The sequence below is a fragment of the Arachis stenosperma genome, chromosome 3 (assembly GCF_014773155.1).
Source record: "Arachis stenosperma cultivar V10309 chromosome 3, arast.V10309.gnm1.PFL2, whole genome shotgun sequence".
Taxonomy (NCBI): domain Eukaryota; kingdom Viridiplantae; phylum Streptophyta; class Magnoliopsida; order Fabales; family Fabaceae; genus Arachis; species Arachis stenosperma.
The window spans coordinates 40,006,236-40,011,364 of NC_080379.1; positions in this window are offsets into that span (position 1 = coordinate 40,006,236).

Consider the following 5,129-nt stretch of genomic DNA (forward strand, 5'->3'; position numbering starts at 1 on the left):
TTATTTCTTTCTTTCTCTTTCTTTTTCTCTTTCTTTTTTTCGTTTTTTCTTTTTTTTTTGTATTCACTGCTTTTTCTTGCTTCAAAAATCATTTTTATGATTTTTTAGATCCTCAGTAACATGTCTCCTTTTTCATCATTCTTTCAACAGCCAACAATTTTAACATTCATGAACAACAAATTCAAAAGACATATGCACTGTTCAAGCATACATTCAGAAAACAAAAAGTATTGTCACCACATCAAAATAATCAAACCAGTTTCAAGGATGAATTTGAAATCATGTACTTCTTGTTCTTTTGTAATTAAAACATTTTTCATTTAAGAAAGATGATGGATTCATAGGACATTCATAACTTTAAGGCATAGACACTTAGACACTAATGATCATAAGACACAAACATAGGTAAACATAAGCATAAAAATTCGAAAAAACAGGAAAATAAAGAACAAGGAGATTAAAGAACGGGTCCACCTTAGTGATGGTGGCTTGTTCTTCCTCTTGAAGATCTTATGGAGTGCTTGAGCTCCTCAATGTCTCTTCCTTGTCTTTGTTGCTCCTCTCTCATGATTCTTTGATCTTCTCTAATTTCATGGAGGAGAATGGAATGTTCTTGGTACTCTACCCTTAGTTGTCCCATGTTGGAACTCAATTCTCCTTGGGAGGTGTTGATTTGCTCCCAATAGTTTTGTGGAGGAAAATGCATCCCTTGAGGCATCTCAGGGATTTCATGATGAGGAATTTCCTCATGCTCTTGATGAGGTTCTCTTATTTGCTCCACCCTTTTCTTAGTAGTATCCATGAGGACTTGGTCCAACCTTTGATCAAAGTTGACCCCTTTTTTAGTTTGAAAGGGACCTCGGGGATCACCTTCTTCATAGCCACAACTTCATAGAAGTGGTCTTGATGCACCCTTGAGATGAATTTTTCCATCTCCCATGACTCGGAGGTGGAAGCTTTTGCCTTCCCTTTCCTCTTTCTAGAGGTTTCTCCGGCCTTGGATGCCATAAATGGTTATGGAAAAACAAAAAGCAATGCTTTTACCACACCAAACTTAAAAGGTTTGCTCGTCCTCGAGCAAAAGAAGAAAGAAGAGAGTAGAAGAAGAAGAAATAGAGGAGAGGGAGATGGCTTTGTGGTTCGGCCAAAGGGGGAGAAGTAGTGTTTAGGGTGTGTGAAAATGAAGGAGTGAATATGGGTTTATATAGGGGTGGAGAGAGGGGTAGGGTTCGGTTATGGGAGGGAAAGTGGTTTGAATTTGAATGGTGAAGTAGGTGGGGTTTTATGAAGGATGGATGTGAGTGGTGAAGAAAAAGATGGGATTTGATAGGTGAAGGATTTTTGAGGAAGAGGTGTTGAGTTGATTGGTGAATGGGTGAAGAAGAGAGAAAGTGGTGGGGTAGGTGGGGATCCTGTGGGGTCCACAGATCCTGAGGTGTCAAGGAAAAGTCATCCCTGCACCAAGTGGCGAGCAAAATTGCTCTCTGTGCTAATTCTGGCGTTAAACGCCGGGCTGGTGCCCATTTCTGGCGTTTAACGCCAACTTCTTGCCCTTTCCTGGCGTTTAACGCCAGTCTGGTGCCCCTTTCTGGCGTTAAACGCCCAGAATGGTGCCAGACTGGGCGTTAAACGCCCATTTGCTGCCCTTACTGGCGTTTAAACGCCAGCAAGGTCTTCCTCCAGGGTGTGCTGTTTTTCTTTCTGTTTTTCATTCTGTTTTTGCTTTTTCAATTGATTTTGTGACTTCTCATGATCATCAACCTACAGAAAACATAAAATAACAAAGGAAAATAGATAAATATAACATTGGGTTGCCTTCCAACAAGCGCTTCTTTAATGTCAGTAGCTTGACAGAGGGCTCTCATGGAGCCTCACAGATACTCAGAGCAATGTTGGAACCTCCCAACACCAAACTTAGAAGTTGGTTGTGGCCTCCCAACACCAAACTTAGAGTTTGACTGTGGGGGCTCTGTTTTGAGAGAAGCTCTTCATGCTTCCTCTCCATGGTGACAGAGAGATATCCTTGAGCCTTAAACACAAGGGATTTTTCATTCACTTGAATGATCAATTCTCCTCTGTCCACATCAATCACAACTTTTGCTGTGGCTAGGAAGGGTCTGCCAAGGATGATAGATTCATCCATGCACTTCCCAGTCTCTAGGACTATGAAATCAGCAGGGATGTAATGGTCTTCAACCTTTACCAAAACATCCTCTACAAGTCCATAAGCTTATTTTCTTGAATTGTCTGCCATCTCTAGTGAGATTCTTGCAGCTTGTACCTCAAAGATCCCTAGCTTTTCCATTACAGAGAGAGGCATGAGGTTTACACTTGACCCTAAGTCACACAGAGCCTTCTTAAAGGTTATGGTGCCTATGGTGCAAGGTATTGAAAAATTCCCAGGGTCCTGTCTCTTTTGAGGTAATTTCTGCCTAGACAAGTCATTCAGTTCTTTGGTGAGCAAAGGGGATTCATCCTCCCAAGTCTCATTACCAAATAACTTGTCATTTAGCTTTATGATTGCTCCAAGGTATTTAGCAACTTGCTCTTCAGTGACATACTCATCCTCTTCAGAGGAAGAATACTCATCAGAGCTCATGAATGGCAGAAGTAAATCCAATGGAATCTCTATAGTCTCAGTGTGAGCCTCAGATTCCCATGGTTCCTCATTAGGGAACTCATTGGAGGTCAGTGGACGCCTATTGAGGTCTTCCTCAGTGGCGTTCACTGCCTCTTCATCCTTTCCAAGTTCAGTCATGTGGGCCATGTTAATGGCCTTGCATTCTCCTTTTGGATTCTCTTCTGTATTGCTTGGAAGAGTACTAGGAGGGAGTTCATTAATTTTCTTGCTCAGCTGACCCACTTGTGCCTCCAAGTTCCTAATAGAGGACCTTGTTTCAGTCATGAAACTTTGAGTGGTTTTGATTAGATCAGAGACCATGGTTGCTAAGTCAGAGTGGTTCTGCTTAGAATTCTCTGTCTGTTGCCGAGAAGATGATGGAAAAGGCTTGCCATTGCTAAACCTGTTTCTTCCACCATTATTGTTGTTGAAACCTTGTTGAGGTTTCTGTTGATCCTTCCATGAGAGATTTGGATGATTTCTCCATGAAGAATTATAGGTGTTTCCATAGGGTTCTCCCATGTAATTCACCTCTTCCATTGAAGGGTTCTCAGGATCATAAGCTTCTTCTTCAGATGAAGCATCCTTAGTACTGCCTGGTGCATTTTGCATTCCAGACAGACCTTGAGAAATCAAATTGATTTGTTGAGTCAAAATTTTGTTCTGAGCCAATATGGCATTCAGAGTATCAATCTCAAGAACTCCTTTCTTCTAATTTGTCCCATTGTTCACAGGATTCCTTTCAGAAGTGTACATGAATTGGTTATTTGCAACCATTTCAATGAGCTCTTGAGCTTCTGTAGGCGTCTTCTTCAGATGAAGAGATCCTCCAGCAGAGCTATCCAAAGACATCTTGGACAGTTCAGACAGACGATCATAGAAAATACCTATGATGCTCCATTCAGAAAGTATATCAGAGGGACACTTTCTGATCAATTGTTTGTATCTTTCTCAAGCTTCATAGAGGGATTCTCCTTCCTTCTGTCTGAAGGTTTGGACTTCCACTCTAAGCTTACTCAATTTTTGAGGTGGAAAGAACTTTGCCAAGAAGGCATTGACTAGCTTTTCCCAAGAGTTTAGGCTTTCTTTAGGTTGTGAATCCAACCATATCCTAGCTCTATCTCTTACAGCAAAAGGGAATAGCATAAGTCTGTAGACCTCAGGGTCAACCCCATTAGTCTTGACAGTGTCACAGATTTGTAAGAATTCAGCTAAAAACTGATGAGGATCTTCCAATGGAAGTCCATGGAACTTGCAATTCTGTTGCATTAGAGAAACTAATTGAGGCTTAAACTCAAAGTTGTTTGCTCCAATGGCAGGGATAGAGATGCTTCTCCCATAGAAGTCGGGAGTAGGTGCAGTAAAGTCACCCAGCACCTTCCTTGCATTGTTGGCATTGTTGTTGTTTTCGGCTGCCATGGGTTCTTCTTCTTTGAAGATTTCTGTTAGGTCCTCTACAGAGAGTTGTGCCTTAGCTTCTCTTAGCTTTCGCTTCAAGGTCCTTTCAGGTTCAGGGTCAGCCTCAACAAGAATGCTTTTGTCTTTGCTCCTGCTCATATGAAAGAGAAGAGAACAAGAAAATATGGAATCCTCTTTGTCACAGTATAGAGATTCCTTGAGGTGTCAGAGGAAAAGAAAAATAGAAGGAAGAAGTAGAAGAATTCGAACTTATCAAGAGAGATGGAGTTCGAATTGTTCATTGAGGAATAGTGCTAGTCCATAAATAGAAGGATATGAGAAGAGGGGAAGAAATTTTTGAAAATTAAGTAAAAGATTTAAAAACATTTTGAAAAACACTAATTGATTTTCGAAAACCAGGAGTGGAAAAGAAATCAAGTGATTTTTGAAAAGGATTTTGAAATTAGAAATCAAAAAGATATGATTGAAAACTGTTTTGAAAAAGATATGATTAAGAAGATATGATTGAAAAGTTATGGTTTTAAAAAGATGTGATTGAGAAGATATGATTTGAAAAACAATTTAAAAAGATTTGATTTTAAAAATTAATGACTTGGCTAACAAGAAAAGATATGATTCAAACATTAAACCTTTCTCAACAGAAAAGGCAACATACTTGAAATGTTGAATCAAATCATTAATTGATAGCAAGTATTTTTGAAAAAGGAAAGAAATTGATTTTGAAAAAGGTTTGATTGAAAAGATTTGATTTTGAAAAATTTTGAAAACTTGAAAAAAAATCTGCATTAAAACAAAATCTTCCCTCTTGTGCCATCCTAGCGTTAAATGCCTAGCCAGGCACCCTGGCTGGCGTTTAAACGCCAGTTTTCCTTCCTCACTGGGCGTTTTGAACGCCCAGCTTTTTCTGTGTAATTTCTCTGCTGAATGTTCTGAATCTTCAATTCCCTATATTATTGACTTGAAAAGACACAAATAAAAATTTTTTTTTGGATTTTTAATAATGAGGAATAATCAAAATGCAACTAAAATCAAATAACAATGCATGCAAGACATCAAACTTAGCAGTTTGTATACCATTGACACTAAAAAA